At 42.3% G+C, this 21,458-nt stretch overlaps 1 protein-coding gene across 1 annotated transcript in view; it reads right to left on the reverse strand.

Moving 5' to 3' along the window:
* PLCB1 (phospholipase C beta 1) overlaps window positions 1-21,458 on the reverse strand; it is an 865,647-nt gene that overhangs the window by 204,047 nt on the left and 640,142 nt on the right. The window lies entirely within an intron of this gene.

Here is a 21,458-nt window from a genome sequence, read left to right on the forward strand (position 1 = left end):
TATTCCCCTGTTCTAGGCTAACGCCTAATTTGTGCTGCCTCTGCAGCTCTCAGCTGGGTCCTCCAGTCCCTCCCTCTCATTACTCTTTACCCACTTGTTTTTTCCTGCTGACTAGGCTTCACACTTATTCAATGCCAAAAGTTCTTGGGTGCAGTGAGTGACCAGAGAGAGCAAGCAAAAAACATGGCGGAGACCTGCAGGCATGGGGCCTGTAAGGGGTGGGACTAGCAGCATAAGATTGAAATGTGAAATAAGCTCCAAAACTGATTAGTACACCTTAAATTAGCACGCCAGTAAAAAAATTACATTTACATTTTCTAGCCCTTAGTAATAGTTCTATATACACAGTGCATGTAGCAGTATACATATCAAATGCTGCCTTCTCCTGTTCCCAGCGCTTCTCTAGTCCTCTCGAGCACCATGTGACAAGGCTAAGTAGGTCACACAGCATCTTCTATGTGGATCGAAAGTCACTTTCTTGATGTGATTCTGTGAGAGCTTTGATGTCTCATGGGGTTATATTGAGAAACTGACTTCTGGTTCACATAGGAGATGAGGTGTGATCCGGCCGGTCAGCTAGTGTAGAAGAGGACCAGAGTACAATAAGAACGGCCAGTCTGCTAGTGTAGAAGAGAACCAGAGTGCAATAAGAATGACCAGTCTGCTAGTGTAGAAGAGGACCAGAGTGCAATAAGAATGGCCAGTCTGCTAGTGTAGAAGAGGACCAGAGTGCAATAAGAACGGCCAGTCTGCTAGTGTAGAAGAGGACCAGAGTGCAATAAGAACGGCCAGTCTGCTAGTGTAGAAGAGGACCAGAGTGCAATAAGAACAACGAGTCTGCTAGTGTAGAAGAGGACCAGAGTGCAATAAGAATGGCCAGTCTGCTAGTGTAGAAGAGGACCAGAGTGCAATAAGAATGGCCAGTCTGCTAGTGTAGAAGAGGACCAGAGTGCAATAAGAACGGCCAGTCTGCTAGTGTAGAAGAGGACCAGAGTGCAATAAGAACGGCCAGTCTGCTAGTGTAGAAGAGGACCAGAGTGCAATAAGAACAACGAGTCTGCTAGTGTAGAAGAGGACCAGAGTGCAATAAGAATGGCCAGTCTGCTAGTGTAGAAGAGGACCAGAGTGCAATAAGAATGGCCAGTCTGCTAGGGCAGAAGAGAACCAGAGTGCAATAAGAACGGCCAGTCTGCTAGGGCAGAAGAGAACCAGAGTGCAATAAGAACGGCCAGTCTGCTAGGGCAGAAGAGAACCAGAGTGCAATAAGAACGGCCAGTCTGCTAGTGTAGAAGAGGACCAGAGTGCAATAAGAATGGCCAGTCTGCTAGTGTAGAAGAGAACCAGAGTGCAATAAGAACGGCCAGTCTGCTAGGGCAGAAGAGAACCAGAGTGCAATAAGAACGGCCAGTCTGCTAGTGTAGAAGAGGACCAGAGTGCAATAAGAACGGCCAGTCTGCTAGGGCAGAAGAGAACCAGAGTGCAATAAGAACGGCCAGTCTGCTAGTGTAGAAGAGGACCAGAGTGCAATAAGAACGGCCAGTCTGCTAGTGTAGAAGAGGACCAGAGTGCAATAAGAACGGCCAGTCTGCTAGGGCAGAAGAGAACCAGAGTGCAATAAGAATGGCCAGTCTGCTAGGGCAGAAGAGAACCAGAGTGCAATAAGAACGGCCAGTCTGCTAGTGCAGATGAGGACCAGAGTACAATAAGAACGGCCAGTCTGCTAGTGCAGAAGAGGACCAGAGTGCAATGAGAACGGCCAGTCTGCTAGTGTAGAAGAGGACCAGAGTGCAATAAGAACGGCCAGTCTGCTAGTGTAGATGAGGACCAGAGTGCAATGAGAATGGGAGAAAATGACGATTGGTAAGTATATTAATACATGCATGTGCTTGCTAAGAAAATACAAACATTCACTGAAGGACTACTGTACTTTATTATTTTCATATATTTCTATTGATCTATATTATAATAAGAGAAGATAAGGTAAGAACGAGGAAACATAGGGAAAAAAAATGGGAAGTTGGGGTGGGAATGAATACTGTATCTGGGGAAATAATATAGCTCCTATTGAAATAATATAGGGAAATAATTCGAGAAAATCTCTGAAAAACTGTATACTGATGACATAGCTTGATGGGATCCGTTCATTGATGGAGTCACTATGGGCAAAGATTATCCAAAATTCTTGGATAAAGGTTACACCAAAGACACCCATACTGATGCATATCGCAGGGCTAAGTTGATATCTCAGAGTGAATGTATCAAAAAGGCAAGATGATTAGATAAAGGTAATAATAAAAATGTTAGGATTTTAAGATTTGTCAGATAGATTTAAATTAAACCTTATTACTACACTTAATGAGGGACAATCATCCATTAGGAAGATTTTATCCAAACATTGGTCCATTATTTGTAGCAATCCAATTCTGAATAAACTTTCCCCTCCCCCCCAAAAAAAAAACAAAACACAACAACATTAAATTGATGAGAAATGAGACGTTAAAAAAATTATTTAGCACCAGTATGGATGGAATCTAAATTAAACAATAAACATGAATAAAGATCACAATCGCTAGAAATGATTCAATCTGTGTTTCCAGATGGACGGGGTTGGTTTACATGTGGGGTTTCAAAGTATTTGTGTTGCAATATGCTGATACAGAGGAGCAATAATTTTAATACTCTAGTTACTGGAGACAATTTTTAAACGGCAGTAGCTCTTTTGTTATTTACCGTATTTGCTACAGTTTACAATATGTTGAAAGAACTATTCAGACTGTCAGAAGGATGAACATAGACAAAATATTCTAAATGGAATAATGAATCATAGCCTGTCAAAACATTTTTATTCTGTACGTAATAAAGATCCTAGTTGTTTGCAACTGAAAAAAATTGAGCAGATTCCAAAAACTCATCCTTACAGCTATAGGAAATGAATCAATAGGAAATCTTATTGGATTTTCAAACTAGGCACCTCAGTTCCTGAAGGGTTAAGCGAAACAGCTACTGAGACATGTCCGCAATAGGCTCCAAATGTGCTAAAATTGTTTGTTCATCTCTCTAATGTTTAAAGGTTTAATTCTTCCTTATAGTAATATGTATGGCATAAGGATATATGGTATATATATATATATATATATATATATATATATATATATATATATATATATATACTAGCTGAAGAGCCCGGCGTTGCCTGGGCATAGTAAATATCTGTGGTTAGTTATAGCACCTCACTTTTCTTATTTTCCCATCACGCCTCTCATTTTCCCAATCACATCTTTCATTTTCCCCCTCACATCTCTCATTTTCTCCCTCACACCTCTCATTTTCTCCCTCACTCCTCTCATTCCCCTCTAACACTTGTCATTTCGACCTCACATCTGTCATTTTCCGATCACTCCACTATTTTCTCTCACTCCTCTCATTTTGCACACACCTTTTCATTTTCACCTCACACCTCTCATTTTCACCTCAGTATATACATGTTTGTCATCTCCCTTATATATAGTATACACCTTTATGTCATCTCCTGTATATAGTATATACCTGTATGTCATCTCCCCTGTATATAGTATATACCTGCTGTATGTCATCTCCCCTGTATATAGTGTATACCTGTATGTCATCTCCTCCTGTATATAGTATATACCTGTATGTCATCTCCTCCTATATATAGTATATACCTGTATGTCATCTCCTCCTATATATAGTATATACCTGTATGTCATCTCCTCCTCTATATAGTATATACCTGTGTGTCATCTCTCCTGTATATAGTATATATCTGTGTGTCATCTCCCCTGTATATAGTATATACCTGTGTGATCTCCTGTATTAGACCTCGTTAACACGTTATTTGCTCAGTATTTTTACCTCAGTATTTGTAAGATAAATTGGCAGCCTGATAAATCCCCAGCCAACAGGAAGCCCTCCCCCTGGCAGTATATATTAGCTCACACATACACATAATAGACAGGTCATGTGACTGACAGCTGCTGTATTTCCTATATGGTACATTTGTTGCTCTTGTAGTTTGTCTGCTTATTAATCAGATTTTTATTTTTGAAGGCTAATACCAGACTTGTGTGTGTTTTAGGGCGAGTTTCGTCTGTCAAGTTGTGTGTGTTGAGTTGTGTGTGGCGACATTCATGTAGCGACTTTTGTGAGATGAGTTTTGTGTGGCGACATGCGTGTAGCAACTTTTTGTGTGTCGAGTTGCATGTGACAGGTTAGTGTAGCAAGTTGTGTGCAGCAAGTTTTGCGCGTGGTGAGTTTTATGTGTGGTGCCTTTTGAGTATGTGCAAGTTTTGTGTGAGGCAACTTTTGCATGTGTTGCAAATTTTGTGCATGTGGCAATTTTTCCGCGTGTGCAAGTTTTGCGTGTGGCGAGTTTTCCATGAGGTGAGTTTTGCACTTGTGGCGAGTTTTGCGTGAGCCTAGTTTTTGCATGTGGCGAGTTTTGCGCGTGGTGAGTTTTGAGCAGCGACTTTTGTGTTTCGACTTTTATGTGGCGAGGTTGGTGTATGTGTGGTGAAATGTGTGCTGAGGGTGGTATATGTGTTCAAGCACGTGGTAGTGTGTGGCGCATTTTGTGTGTGTGTTCATATCCCCGTGTGTGGTGAGTATCCCATGTCGGGGTCCCACCTTAGCAACTGTACGGTATATACTCTTTGGCACCATCGCTCTCATTCTTAAAGTCCCCCTTGTTCACATCTGGCAGCTGTCAATTTGCCTCCAACACTTTTCCTTTCACTTTTCCCCATTATGTAGATAGGGGCAAAATTGTTTGGTGAATTGGAAAGCGCGGGGTTAAAATTTCACCTCACAATGTAGCCTATGACGCTCTCAGGGTCCAGACGTGTGACTGTGCAAAATTTTGTTTCTGTAGCTGCGACGCCTCCAACACTTTTCATTTCACTTTTTTCCCCCATTATGTAGATAGGGGCAAAATTGTTTGGTGAATTGGAACGCGCGGGGTTAAAATTTCGCCTCACAATATAGCCTATGACGCTCTCGGGGTCCAGACGTGTGACTGTGCAAAATTTTGTGGCTGTAGCTGCGACGGTGCAGATGCCAATCCCGGACATACACACACACACACACACACACACATTCAGCTTTATATAGTAGATATTGTTGCATTTTTAAATATATGTTGCATAAGTGTATATTTTGTTTACATGTTTTATTATTGCGGGTGGGTCAGATGTCTTTCTACATCATTGGATCTTTCTCTTATAAGCTGTTGAACATGTTCATTTCATTAAGTATGAAGAAGAAAGCAGACTGATTTTGAAACTCATTGCTTTTATCAATAAATGTTAGTTTCTCTCCATTGAATATTTCTCAGTTTTTACTTGGCAGCGCCCACTACAACGCATTTTTTCCTTTTTTGGCTGAGCGGGTGGTGCAGAAGTCTGAACACCACTTTCTATCAGAGTTTACACAACTCATCCAGGTGAGCAACTGCAACACCCGCTATGGCCATGGGGTATTCGGAACCGGGTCGGATGGTTCTTAAAGGGTTGATCATAGCAGCAACTGACCCGGTCCGTGGCCCTGGGGGTGCAATAAAAGGGATGATGTTTGTAGGGGATTAATCGTGACGCCACCTGTGGTATTCGGCTATAAATGGCCAACGCTGCTTAGGGAGTCTGCTGAGGCTGATGGTGATGCAGCTGGGATGGTTCTACTCCCCACAGGTGGAGCAGCGGTCCCAGGGCTACCAGAACAGTCTATGAGAGATTGTGGTTGTTGGGGAACAGGAGTAATTGGAGGACACCGGGACTGTAGTTTATTAACCTTTAATTGTAGGTGCACAGGTAACAGGTGGTATTGGAGATCCGGGCAGTCTGGAAGCAGTTCAGAATTCCCCTAGCCAGGTGGGGTTGGAGGCATTCCTACTGCGCTGCTCTGTGGGTGCCTGATGCTTTTAGTTCTCCTCAAGTTCCTCTCTCAGTCTGTCCACTTAGTGAAACACTACCCGCATGGCAGGCGGCTTGAGCCTGTTCCAGGTGTCACTCCCTCGTGGTGACTCCAGGCTCTCGTATGTGGCTGTGCCTTCAGGTGTCAGATGTGGCCAGGAGACCTGCAATCTCCCGTCCTCCGGATTTGGCTGTGGGGTCTGTAGCTCCCACACAACCATGGACTCCGGTGTTCGCTCTGTTGCCCTCAATCCTGGGGTGAGCTCAGTCGCTGCTCCACTCCAAGGCTCTCCTCACATGCTCCCTCTCCCTTCACTGTCTGACACTGAACTCACTAACCCGCCTCCAGGCCAGAACTTATAAGGAAGCTACCCTGAAACTTGGTTTAGAGCTCCCCCTTCTGGTCTGGAGTCAGGAAAGGTGATGCATGCCAGTGTACCTGCTAATGGAATCGCTTATTGCTTCCAGGCATGGCATCACCCTCTGTGAGGGAGGCAATTCCACTGTGGCAACCAGACTCCTGGGGTGCCGCACAACCACAATTGCTTTCCTTTTTTTTAACTGCCGTCCTGCCCTAACTCCACCCACTTGGTCAAAGCTTAGCAAAAATTATATGAAAAATGCCAAAAGTTGCAAGAAAATGTTGAAACTTTTTACAGCTTTTTCACCAATATTCTGGCATAAAAGCATTGATAAATCGGGCCCTATATGTCTTCTGTCTTAGCAGTATATGTGTTCTTTCATCACATGCAAAAATGTGGCAAACCACGTATTTAAGCAAGTCTGAAAAAGAGAAATACAGTCAGGACATTAGGAAGACAGAGTCCACAGCGACTCCACCTGCTTCATTGAAGTGAATGGCTACTTCAAGGTTCCCATCGGAATACAGTTTTTGGGGGATTATGATGGAGATGCCAACGTAGTGCTCACTGGAGAGCACTGTATTAATGTAAATCTATCCGTCACCTGAGATTTACATAGCTGGAAAGATTTAAGCACTTAAATATTTTAAAGGGAATCTGTCACCCCATTTTTTGCCTATAAGCTAAGGCCACCGCCATCAGGGGTTATCTACAGCATTCTGTAATGCTGTAAATAAGCCGCCGATGTCACCTGAAAGATAAGAAAAACAAGTTATACTATACTCACCCAGGGGCGGTCCGGTCCGATGGGCGTCGCGGTCCGGTTCGGGGCCTCCCATCTTCTTACAATGATGTCCTCTTCTTGTCTTCACGCTGCGGCTCCAGCGCAGGCATACTTTGTCTGTCCTGTTGAGGGCAGAGCAAAGTACTGCAGTGCGCAGGCGCCGGAAAAGGTCAGAGAGGCCCAGCGCCTGCGCACTGCAGTACTTTGCTCTGCCCTCAACAGGGCAGATGAAGTACAGCTGCACAGGTGAAGAAGTTGTGGTTCCCAAGCAAGTAGCGCATGTCCTTAATCAGTAGAATGAAGAGGATGGGGTTTTCCTGCAAGTTCACGCTCAGAAACTCATCTATTCAGACCACAGTTCCTGCTTCTGCACTACAGTCCCATTCATAGGATTAGTGGAACTCCTGTGGTTATAAAAGTATGACTCCTCAATAAAAGGTGGGTACGTTATAGTTCCAAAGCCCCTTTAGGAATCTCTGACGAGATAACCATATTGCCTAAAGTCATCTGAAATTCTTGAAACTAATGAAATATATATAACTAAGAACAGAATCACGCGAAAGGAGAAAAGCAGAGCAGAAGAATACAGCTGGGAAATAACTAAATAAATGGCCTTCAGCTGCACAGAGGAGTTCAGGTGCTTTGGACAAAGAGCGCAACTGACAAAGCAAAATGGGATTTTTGCTGAGGCCAGAGGTGGAATAAAGGAAGCGTAAAATCAAGAAAGGGGCTGCGGCTGAGCATTTTACTCCCCAAATAGAAGATGCCAGAACAATGGTGCCTTTCTTGGCACAAACATTCATTACATGAAGCCTCCTGTCTGTAAAATGATGTCTAAAGGAAAATAACAGGAGATAAATCTCACAAATGATTCCTGTAGTGAAGACCATCATTTACAAGAACATTGATGAAAAAAATAGATATTGCACACAGACTTTAACCCGTTAATCACCGCCAATACGTCTTTTAACTGACCTGAGATATAAGAGAATATCCTCCCCACACAAGTGACAATCCAGCAGCTGTCGGCTGTACACTATAGCTGACAACTCAGTGTTTGCGCCATCCAAGTCTATTTAACCACTTAGATGCCCTCAGATCATGATTGTGTGGTCCTGATGTTTTCCATGGCAATTCATGACCAAATAGCGGCCTTAGAGTCTGACGGCTGTAGTAACCTGTTCAGAAGTTAGCGGCATTTTGGTGGTAAAAATACACATTTTCATTTCTGTCATGCTACTTTGCCTCAATTCCTGAAAATCACCTGAAGGGTTAATGAACGACCTGACAGCAGTTTTCAATATGTCAGGGGGTGCTGTTTTTAAAATGGTATCACATTTGGGGGTTTCCCAATATATGGGACTCCTAAAGTCACTTCAAACATGGATAGGTCCCTAAAAAATTTTCTGTAAATTCCCCTGAAAAAAAAAGAAAAATTACTGCTACATTTGTAAACCTCCTAAAATGCTAACAAAATAAAAGAAATGGTGCTGATGTAAAGCTGACGTATGGGAAATGGTATTTATTAATGTTTTGCTGTGGTATGACTATCTGGGTTAAAGGGATAATCATTCAAAGCTTAAAAATTGCTAATTTTTTTTACATTTTTCTGATATTTTTTATAAACACAAAATATATCAACCTAAATTTGCCATTATCATAAAGTATAATGTGTCATGAAAAAAAAAAACACACAAAATTACTCGTTTTTGTTGAAGTGTTCCAGAGTTATTACCACATAAAGTGACACTGGTCAGTTTTCAAAAATTTGGCTCCGTCACTAAGGGGTTAAGTCTGAAATGCTGCTTTGGTTTAATAGCTGCCAGAGAGCAAGCCACATGGAAGACTAGTCAGACAGGCGGGACTACAGCGCGTCTCCCCGCCCTCTGCCGGTGACTGACAGGTCTCTCCCTGTGTGTGAGGGAGAGACCTATCACTGCAGGGCAGCGGGTGGGGAGAAGCTGCCAGGGACCCATCTGTCCCGTCAGTCTCCCATGTGGCTCGGTCCCCTACTGTTTTCCGCCGCAGCGCTTCAGAGTTAAACTTATATGGCAAAAAACAAACAGCCAGTGCTTTCTACATACTGCCCGTGGATTAGACCGCACGGATCACCTGTCAGGGAGACTTCATCCGCCTCAATCTCAAAATCTCTACAGTCCCCAGGTATCATAAAAGTTGAGGCGCTTTATATAAAGGGCTTGTGCAGCCACATGAAAAGTCGTGTCAATGTTTGAAATAAAAATGTATTAAACTTGATAACATTAAAGGGAATCTGTCAGCAGAGTTTTGCTGCCTCATCTGAGAGCAGCATAATGTAGAAACCTTGATTCTAACAATGTTTCACTTAGTTTACTGGGTGCAGCAGTGGTGACAATCATTTTTGAGATGTAAAATGCAGGAGAGCTGAGAAAGATGCCCCCGCCCGCACCACAGATTTCTCTGTAAATTGTCTATTGGCAGTGAGCTGCTAATCACAAGAGGGGGCGGAGTTAGACTAGCAAGCACGTGCCAGCTAGTCACAGCAGTAACGATGTCCTAGTGATAAAACCTTCATTGTGAGTAAACAAAAGCACACAGCCTGATAAGTGACACATCGCTGAATTCAGTGTTTCAGACTATCTCCTACTGTCCTCAGATTATGTAGCAAAAACCTGCTGACAGATTCCCTTTAATGGATTGAAAAAGAAAGAAAACAAAGGATCATTATTAATATGTTTCTATTTACTGTTGATTAACAAATCACATTTGTTTGGTCTAAGGATCTAATAACTGTATCAGAAATCAGAAGTCGTCCCAGGGATGCCGGCACGCAGGAAGCAGATTGTCGGGCTCCCATCCGATGTCACCGCTGGACCAAGGACGAGCAAACTGATTCGTTCATCTCTAACACTGAAAAAATTCTAATTTTCTCTTTACTTTTTTTCTATTCCCGGAGAAGCCCTTTAATTATAGTTGCCCCAATTATGTCCTAATTTAATCACCAATCCATTTCAACGTTCTTGTTTAATGACACAGAAAGGGGGATTTCGAGATTGATTTGACATGGGTCTGAATGGGGCTGGCTGTCTGACTCTCATTAGATAAGCCAGCCTCATTCTCGGACATAGCTGCTGCACAACCCCTTTTAAATACCATAGTACAAATCTTACACAAAATTACAAGAAAATCACAGAAAAATGACATAAATCCCCCTCCCGCACTGTACAAAAAAAACTATCAGAGAAAAAAAAACATTTTAGCAACATTTACCAGTATTATGAGCAGATATTGGAAAATATAAGATTTTTTCTGAAATCTTTGATACGGCGGAGGCCAAAGCAGTATAAGGTTAGTAACGATGTTCTCCTCCTTCACACAATATCCTGCTAAGAGAGGAAACCTAACATACAAAATATGTATGCTTCAAGAAGATTGAGCAAGGAGCTTGTGTGTATGTTCACGCTAAACTAAAATTCTTTATTAAATCACAGACTTCATTATTAAAATGACTGCTCATCGAAACAGTGACTATATACCAACAAAATTCTGCATAACCAGGCTGTAATGATTGACTAGCTGATGTGATTTCACAGGTTGCGTCCACAACTGCAGCAACATACAGTTTCACAACTAAGTGGCGCCATCGGCACATTGCGCTCGCACTGCGGTTACTGTGCATAAACTCACAATTTAAGGGGAATCTCTCATCAGTTTTTTTACCACCTAAACTGAGAGCAGAATAATACAGGGACAGAGACTCTGATTCCAGCGATGTATCACTTACTAGGCTGTAGTTTTGATCAAATCTCTGTTTTCAGCAGTAGATTATCAATAGAGGACTAGTAAACCTGCAGTCCTGTAGTCCTCCATATTTTTAATAAAATCCCTGTTTTATATCCTGCATATCTACCGGTTCTCTGAATGCTGAGCTCTGTATAACCCCACCCACATCACTGTTTGGCAGCTTTCTGTGTGCATTGTGCATAGGCAGAATCCTGCCAATCAGTGGTGGGGGCGGGGTTATGCAGAGCTCAGCATTCAGAGAACCGGTAGATATGCAGGATATAAAACAGGGATTTTATTAAAAGGATAGTAAGCAGCCCAATAAGTGATACATCACTGGAATCAGGGTCTCAGTCTCTACATCATGCTGATCTCGGAAGGTTTAGCAAAAACCTAATGACGCTTTCCCTTTAAAGCATTATTTACACATCCAGTTTTATTGTATATATGTTACATTTTTTTTTTAGACAGATATCATATATAGTCTTAGGGTATTTTTACCAATCGTCCACACGGAAACCTGCTTTGGTCCAATTCAAAGACCTCGCTCATTCCGATGAATGGTTCATGAATAAAAAAAATAGAAAGACAGCACATGGATGCTATCACTGATAATTGGATAAGGATGGAGGCAAATGTTGCAGATCTGTAAGCTCTGGTATTCTCACCCACTGTCCATTAATTCAGATAACTCGCAACATAAAGTAAACTTTTCAGACCTCTGTATGTCTGAGTGTCATTATAGCTTTCTACCACAGGGTGGCACCCTCACATAGATATTGAAGTTACGTGCGGTTCAAATGAATAACAGCTTTCCGGCTCGGAATAATTCTTTGCCTTTTTATTAAGGAAGTAATTAGGAGAAATAAATACTTTACTCTGTTAGAATGTGACGTTGCGTGCTTGCTCGTGTCCTCCACAAACTTAAGTAAGCAAAATTCGATCTGCTCTCACAACAACCAGTGCTTCGGAGCATTCCTTCTGTCTATGGCTATAGTTTGGATATGTCGGAGATGTCTCAGATGGCAATACCCTTCCAAGCTTTATTGCTGCCCTTGGACAACATGACAATGTGGCCAGAAATGGCTGAGCATCCCTGCTCTACACTTAGAGGATGTCCGCTTATATCCTTAGGTGTAAAAAGATTATTACACAGATCTCTGTACCGTTCCCGTCGTTGTACATTGTAAAAAGATCGCTCATAAGCCTCCATATTTAAAAAAAAAAATGAAGAGCCCCAGGTTAGACTCCCTAGTGACCAGATGGACAACCCCTTTAAACTCTATATTGACAGTCCTGCGCGATTATTCTGTTATCACTGCTCATTTTACCTTTTAATTGTCTGAGTCACATACGGATGAACATTTGTGGAGGAACTAACAGGTAAAGTGATAAGATCGCGATGGCTCGCCGCCACCCTCTGACAGAGCATGCGTCCTGTGTGCAGACGCCATATGTAAATACAATTCCCATCATCTGATCCAGCCAGCGGTGTCTGTGCCGCCATACCAGCGTTTGTTTTCTCACATGTGAAGGGAGTTGCCGGGATCTTCAAGTACAAACAGTTCCTAAAATCTGTAACTACAGCTTGGCATGCACGTATAGGGTTATTGGCCGACAATCACGTCATGCGAGTTACAAGGAGGCTGATCGCCCTTTAATTACACTCAAAATGACATTATATGTGCTGTTGTGTCACGTTTATCAGAATCTAGTGTTCTGCTTGTTGGCATTCAGCATTATGCATAGTATCTACGGTGTCATGTCATGAAATGCTGTTTTTGACACAGTTTTAATTTCTGGAGCTAATGTTTAGGTTTACGCTGTAAAATATCACGTTGCAATCTCATTGTAAATTATGGATATGCACAGGGTACATGCAATGTAGAGACACCGACCTGGGAGAGCTCTTCACAGGGTGGTAAAAAAGACCCCAGACCAGAACACACACTTACCCTCCTCCATCCCGATTCTCACTTCATCCATCACTTCAAAATGGAGGTCACACTCTGAAAGATGCCATGCGGCTTAAAGAGTCAGACATTCCTGATTCATAAAGAGGCATATGCCTCTGTCATTCTTTACATGCTGTCCATGCGTAGTGTGGGGTCTGTCACTTTCTTCCTGCCCTCTGCGAGGTCTGTCATTCTTTATCTGCTCCCCATGGGTAGTGAGAGGTCTTTCGCTCTTTATCTGCCCTCCATGTGTAGTGAAGGGTCTGTTCAACTTCACCCTTGCCTTGTTGATCCCCTTTTTAGATCTTGAGAACCTCCATTTTTTCCTCGGTATGATATCTGACCAAACTGTTAAAATCTCCAGAAAGGATTTCCACAATTTCAGCAGATCAAAGCGATTATCTATCATTAATTCCCTCACAGGCCTTGTCCCCAAATCATTCCCTCCCATGTGTATGACCAAAATATTTGGCATCCTATCCCAACGAGACATCTTATTTAACTCCTGTAACACACTGTTTCACACCATTCCTCGAAGATCAAGCCAACAAATTACAACTTGCTCTCTCCTAAAGCCTAATTGCCTAACATCTGGCCTGACGTCAGCATAAAGTGCCCCCAATGCACGAAAAAGTGTTCAGCGATCCACCCTAACATCGGAACACAGGCTGCACAGAATAATCACAGGACAAAAATGTTAGAACATTTATACATTAAAACACATTTTCATCATCCAATTAATGCCTTATACAAGACAAGTAGTAATTAGAACTCCATCTCCCAATTTGAGTAGTGACCTCCGGGCCTAGGCCCATATTATCTGCCTCAGTTGCAGCACCAATCCTGAATGAGTGAGAACCATACACAGGTGGGTCAAGGCCCAATTCCTGCAAACCCCTTCTCAAAAGAAGATAAAGATAAACCATTCTTATTGACACAGCAACGGACCCATCCTGCCCGACCAAACCTGCCAATATTCCTGTAGAATGTAAGCCCGCAAGGGCAGGGTCCTCGCCCTTCTGTATCAGTCTGTAATTGTTAGTTTGCTTACTGTAAGTGATATCTGTAATTTGTATATAACCTCTTCTCATGTACAGCACCATGGAATCAATGGTGTTATATAAATAAATAATAATAATAAAATATTCCACCAAACATTTCCTAGGCACATCAATGCCCCATCAACACTTCCTAACACCACACGTCTCCCTCTCCCTAACTGGTCAGTTTTTGATCTCCTGATCTAAAAATCTATCCCCCAGCCTAACAGCTGACATCCTTCACAAACAAACCTCCGGCCGGCCTTACCCTTACTAGGAGATACCAACTCCCCGACTCTAAGCGCCCCAAAAAATGCCAAAGAAAAAAAACAATCTAAGCAATACCAGTTCAAAATCAGAACTGCAAATAACTTCCAATGCTACTCCTAACCTTTCTAAAATCAGAAACGACACTGGCCTATGCTTATCTTTTACCCCAATTGCCCTCCTGAAACCTTTCAAGGCCTGCCTAATGAAAAACCACTTAGTAACATCACTCAGACCCTGTAATTTAAAACCGAAGGCAATACCTGCAATGAACATACTAATCCTTGACACCAACTGACCCATATCTGGCGCTCCACCCACCAAGAACAAAACCGCCAACATCCTGTCTTCTTCTGATGCAACTTTACCCCAATACAAAACCCAGCTATCCCATACTTGCCACGCCACCTCATGTAAAGCCCAGGTCTGAAGCTAAATTGAATTTCTTACAAAAATCAAAAATCTTTCTTACTCCTCAAAAATCAGCACCCATAGATGTGAAGGGCAATCCACTCCCGAACTCTCTGCTTCTGGCACCAGCCCCCGTAAGCAATCCCACTGAAAAGGAGATATGGCATTTGCAATGGAATTTTGAATACCAGGAACATGCACTGCTACCACTCAAGCATTTAACTCAAGACAATGCAATATCAATTCCCTGAGCAGCTTAGTCACTGGCAGAGATGAGGCGAAAGGCTATTGACACCACTCTCATATTGTCGCAATGAAACCTAACCCCCAATGGAAAAACTCCCTCCATGTTGAAACAGCAACAACTATCGGAAACAATTCAAACAAAGCAAGATTCCTAATAAAACCGAGCTCCTTCCAAGAATCCTGCCTTTCACCCACACTCCACTGACCCTTGCAATAGTCTTCAAACCAGCCCCTCCCGCCATGTCTGTATAAATCTCACAATCAAAGCTGTATACTACATCATTTTAAATCAATGACCTTCCATTATAATTTTCCAAGAACATTTCCCAGACTAATAAATCCTCTCTGTGATCCTTTTCAAATATATATATATATAATGATGAGGGATGCTAACATCTGCCGCTGCCCAGCCAATCTCCGACAAAAAATTCAAAATAATCCTACAAGTGAAATCTAATCTCCCCAACAGAGAGTCCAACTCCTTTAATGTCACCTTATGCGACTTTTGCACTTTGTCCACATCCTGCCTTAGCACGGACAATTTCTCCTCTGGCAATCGACATTCCATACAAACCGAATCAATTAAAATATCCCAAAAACGTAATACAGTACAAGAACCCTCAGTCTTTTCCTTCGCTAAGTGGACCCAAAACGTTCCAATACCCATGCCGTAGTCAATAAATTCTTACTAACCGATGACTCTGGGGGGCCTATGAACAGAACATCATCCAAATAATGGATCACAGACTATAAAGCTGAAACATCTTTTACCACCATTTTACTAAACATTTCAAACAATGAACAAAAAAATTGCACAACCCATGGGTAAATAACTATCCAAATAATACTCCCCATCCCAATAGCAACCTAACACTAACAACCGTATACTCTCCGGGTGCACAGGCAACAACGTGAATGCTGACTCAATGTCTGATTTTGCTATCAAAGAACCAGGCCCCAAACGCTGCACCCACTGTACGGCTGCATTAAATGAAGTATATTCCACCGAGCATATGTCATGATCAATACCATCATTAACTGAAAGCCCTTTGGGTAAGATAAATGATAAATCAACCTGAACTTATTTGGTTCTTTTTTAGGCACGACACCCAATGGGGAACAATTACATAGTTAAATAGCAAATAACAAAACGGGCCCGCCATGCGCGCCAAGCTTTCTTTAATTTTTCAGTAACTTCCATGGATAATCCAACGCCAGCCACAAATTCTTCAACGAAAGACTTGGACAGAATCCTAAAACCCTCAGAAAACCCCTTAAAAATACCCTTTGCCTTCACTTTATCAGGGAGCCTACTTAGAAAGGGGGCCATTGCAAAATGGTTCACTGGAGTCACCCCCTTGACTAGTACCGGCGGGTCCTTTTCCTTTCCGTTTCTTAAAACACTTAGCAGCACTGTGCAAAGTTCCGTTACAGTGGGAATACACATGCTTAAACTTACAGCTGGACCTGTATTTGCACTGACCATCAATAAACTGATAGCTGGTTCTCACTTTGGACCCCTGTGTTCCCTGATTAACCCCCCTGAACCTGGTGATTGGTTCCCACTACTTGCACCCCAAAGAAAGGACTACCCATATCTTGAAGTGGCCATAACCTTCAGACAAAGCCCTATGTCCTTCTGATCCCACCAAATTCTTGGTCTCACTGCTTTCCTCTGCCTGAATTGTTTGTCATACCGAAACCAAGCATGGCCCCCATAAGTGCAGTGTGCGTCCCCAATAACATGACAAATATCTGCTGAATCAAGTGCCACCTACGCTTCTCCTCCTCCTCCTTCTTACTATCATCTTTCTTTCCCTTGTCCAGGCTACATTTTTCAAGTGGGAGAAGCAAAATAATTTCTACAAAATCATCAATGCCAAATCGTTTCTTTCACTTCATTCTTTATGTATGCCCCCAATGGCCCCTCAAAATAAAAAAAAACCCTTTTGCACTAATGTGTCCAGCTTCATTGCATCTGCCTTGTCCTTCTTAGTCTGAACTGACACCAACACACCAGTAGCAACCCCATCACTGCCTGTAATTGACCCCTAGCGGAACATTACCGGGTGTGCCTGCTGCAAGGATCCCCCGTGCAGCAGATCTAAAAGCAGCAGGCCACACTTCCAGTGTAGGCAGAGACCAGGCCACTCCCATGGCTGCAGGCCAGCTGAACAGATCCTGCCAGGCCTGGGGCACTAGGCAGCGGCTGCCCGACTGCGCTCACCACCCTCAGTGTCCCTGGAGGGGCTCCTTTGCCTGCACCTGCAGCGATGGGTAATTTTGGAGCCTAAACGTTCGAGAGGCCTTGTTCCCCTAGATCCTGCCCTTGATTAGAACCCAGCATGCTCACAGCCAATCCTTGTCATCGGGGGCCTCCTCCTAATTCTGTTCGCATCCAGTATCCTCCTTTATCAGCTGTCGACAAAACACTTGTATATGATTTTCAATAGGAACAGGAGAATAATTCTGTCAGCGTGTTATCTCCTATGGAAACTAGGAACTGGTCTGTAGAAATCAAGATGCCATTAGCTAGACTGATGCAGGCCAGAACTGCCACAGTCGGTGGGATCGGCTGACTTTCCTGGATGATCACCATAGAAGTTTCTATTGAAAGCCAATGCCTCTCAGTTACTGTAAGCTAGTGATGCGCATGATGGATATAAGTTGCAGAGAGGGTCTTAATAGTTTCCATAGGATGTGTAAAGGTTAACTCTCTACTGCAGGGTAACGAGAATTCCTGCTCACTGCATTCTTATAGAAGGAAATAAAAAGTTCCTTATAGTTGTCAAATACAAATATTCAGCTTTTACAGGTTTACTTCTTGCATTTAGCTCAAAGATTTCGGTGTTGCATTGTCACGAATGGCAGATATTTTACATTCCACCTCCGGTACCTTTTCTTCATCTTGAAGTGCTTTCCATGCAGACAATGCTCGCTGTATAAGATTTTCTTCCCAGAATTATAATGCATTTTATTGTACATGCGCTTGGTACATTTAAAAGCACTCATGGAAAGCTAGATAATTTTCTGGTTCACCAGTCCTCTCCACCAGTATGTGATACCCACCATGGTGCCAGTCTTTGACTCTCTTAATAGCTATGTATGTGCAGTGCAGTACTCAAGCTGGCTACTTTAATCTGGTCACATTTACAGGCTTTTAAAGGCAAAAAAAAGCCATTAGGGAAACTGAATTGGAAATCAAAGAGGAATAAATTGTGAAATGATTATTATCATTTATTTATAATGTGGAGGAGAGTGCAGATGGTGAATAATAAATATATTACTGTGATGCTCTTGTGTGCATTAACAGTGACAACAGGCCTCATTATGCAGGGTCTGTGCTATCATAGTGGTACTGTATAGTGGAGGAATTACCATACTGTATGGTAGGGTTTATAAAAATGTCACAATGGGTTCATTTGTAATAATAAGTATATACAGCATACTTGTGTGGAAGGAATGAAGAAAAGAAAGAAAGAAAGCAAGAAAGAAAGCAAGAAAGAAAGCAAGAAAGAAAGAAAGAAAGAAAAAACGGAATGAAAGAAAGAAAAAGTAAATAAAGGAAGAAAAGGGAAGGAAAGAAAGAAAGAGAAAATGGAAATAAAGAAGGAAACGGGAAAGAAAGAAAGAAAAAGAAAGAAAGAAACAGAAAGAAAGAGAGAAAGAAAGAAACAGAGAAAGAAAGAAAGAAAGAAAGAAAGAAAGAAAGAAAGAAAGAAAGAAAGAAAGAAAGAAAGAAAGAAAGAAAGAAAGAAAGAAAGAAAAAACGGAATGAAAGAAAGAAAAAGTAAATAAAGGAAGAAAAGGGAAGGAAAGAAAGAAAGAGAAAATGGAAATAAAGAAGGAAACGGGAAAGAAAGAAAAAGAAAGAAAGAAACAGAAAGAAAGAGAGAAAGAAAGAAAGAAACAGAGAAAGAAAGAAAGAAAGAAAGAAAGAAAGAAAGAAAGAAAGAAAGAAAGAAAGAAAGAAAGAAAGAAAGAAAGAAAAAGAAAGAGAAAATGGGAATAAAGAGAAGGGAAAGAAAGAAAGAAAAAGAAAGAAAGAAAGAAAGAAAGAATGAAAGAAAGAAAGTAAAAGAAAAATGGAAATAAGGAAAGAAAAAGGGGAAAGAACAAAAACAGGGAAAGAAAGAAAGAAAGAAAGAAAATAACATCACTATCAGAGAAGCCTCCGTCAGTGGGTTTTCTAGATGTAACAGAAACTATGATGCAGCCACACAGACCCATTATAAGGCCAAGCTCACATGAGTGTATAAAAAATGTTCAGAGCTTCCTCCAGAACAGTGGGACGATACTGTTCTCACTTGTCATCCGTGTGCAATCCGTTTTTTACAGCAGCAGCTATGACTCATTTGTAAGACCACTTACCGCTTCCTATGTTATAGAATTGCGATGTATCTGTAAGAATCGGATGTAATATTGTGGCTCTGTACGGAATGCGATTTTTTTGCGACCCATAGACACGAATGGGTGAGTCTCATCTGATGAAATCAGTGCTTGCTGCGGTTATTTTCAGAAGCAGATTCGGTCAGGGAAAACAAAATCGCTCATCTGCACTGCCCCATTGAATAACATTGGTCGGAGTGCTGTCCGTTTTTTTCTTGGATAGCACTCGGACCCAAAATACAGTCGTGTGAATCAGCCCTGAGGCAAAACACTTTATGTACATTGCTGGTATCTGTTGTGCCAAAGATATGACATCCATTATAAACCCAAACCAAATGCCTATGTAACAGAGTAGAAAGAGCAAGACGCCTTTTGTAAAAATATACGCCTCTTGAAAAGTATACAATCCTTCAGTTTTAAAGCCAACACGTGAAACCAAGAAGCCCTAAAATCTGAGCAGTGTGGATGGGACTTTATAGCATTTCATGAGCATTTTACAGCATTTACATGTCATTGCTATCTGCAGCTGTAGAAGGTTCAGCTCAGAAATGGCAAATGTTAAAAAGACATAAGTAGTCCAGAATATTAGTTGTTGGCTACCGATAACTACCAGCGCCTACTGTTCATTGTACCTAGTAGAGCAGCAAACCCTGAAATAAGATTTATTTTTTCCGAATAACACTTTGTTTATGTATAATATCCTTCAAATGGGTTTTACCATTATTGAAAGTTGTCTTTAAGGGGTTGTCCGGTCTTAAGCTACAAGTCTGCAGTCACTCTATGTAATTCCTCACATTGCACGCATGGCACACTAGAAGGATTCTTCGGCACTGGGAGCAGGTGGCCATGTGTCCACAAGTATGCGATTTGTATTCTTCTGGCCACATTGCGACTAGACTGGATCCGGCCCCCCTTAACACACTAGGATTGAAGAGGTCATGCATCGAATGTATGCAAATCACATACTTACAGTTAGGTGCCCGCCACTCGCGTCACTGGCATTCCAGGAGTGGCATGCCGAGAGTGGCGGGCGCCTAACCGTAAGTACTTCCACTGATCCGGAAAAAGTTTGAATGCCGGGGAAGGTGAGAATGCTCTACTTCTGCTCTATTTATTCTCTATTTGACTTCCGGTAAGATCCAAGAGGTAGAATTGGCCATCTTCAGCAGTCCTATAGACAATGAATGGAGGGGACGACCGCATGCTTGACTTCTACCACATTCAAATGAGGTTCGGCTAAGTCTTGTTCTCCGGATCAGTGAAGGTTCCAGTGATCAATAAGTTATCCCCTATCCTACAAATTGCGTTAGAAAAAAGTTACACCTCTAACATTCAGTACGGCCTCATTCAGACATCCGTTTTGCACTCGGGATTTTATTTAGTTGTATCAGACTATAGGGGTCTGAATACAAACGCTCATCACAATTTTCACATTTATAAAAATCATGCATCATTTCCTTTACACTTCACAAATATTTGCTACGTTGTGTTGATATATCTTTTAAAATCTCAATAAAAAACATTTAAGTTTGTAGGTGTAACATGAAGAAATGTGGAAAAGTTCAAGGAGAACGAATACATTTTCAAGTCGAAATATTTTGAACACGTCAACAATTTTCTAAGTAAATATTTAAATATCTACTATATAATTGTCTAAGGGTCACTTCTGTCTGTCTGTCTTCTGTCTGTCCTTCTGTCACGGATATTCATTGGTCGCGGCCTCTGTCTGTCATGGAATTCAAGTCGCTGATTGGTCTTGGCAATACGCCCACGAAGCATTGCCACGACCAATCAGCAAAAGGGCACAGTCTGGGAGAAAATGGCCGCTCCTTACTCCCCGCAGTCACAGCCCTGCACACGCATATTCCCCTCCCGATCACCGCTCAGACAGGGTTAATGCCGACGGTAACGGACCGCGTTATGCCGCGGGTAAAGCACTCCGTTAGTGCTGCTATTAACCCTGTGTGACCAATTTTTTACTATCAATAGTAAAAACATCTAATGTTAAAAATAATAAAAAAAAATTAAAAATCATTATATACTCACCTTCCGCCGCCTTTCCCGCTCCTCGCTACGCTCCATGCAAGCGTCAGGTTCCGGTGGTATGGGAGAAGGACCTGCCATGACGTCACGGTCATGTGACCGCGACGTCATCACAGGTCCTGCGCGAGAATGACCTGCCATGACGTCACGGTCATGTGACCGCGACGTCATCAAGGTCCTGTGTGTGCCTGCGCGAGAATGACCTGCCATGACGTCACGGTCATGTGACCGCGACGTCATCACAGGTCCTGTGTGCCTGCGCGAGAATGACCTGC

Source organism: Ranitomeya imitator, chromosome 5, assembly GCF_032444005.1.
Source record: "Ranitomeya imitator isolate aRanImi1 chromosome 5, aRanImi1.pri, whole genome shotgun sequence".
Taxonomy (NCBI): Eukaryota; Metazoa; Chordata; class Amphibia; order Anura; family Dendrobatidae; genus Ranitomeya; species Ranitomeya imitator.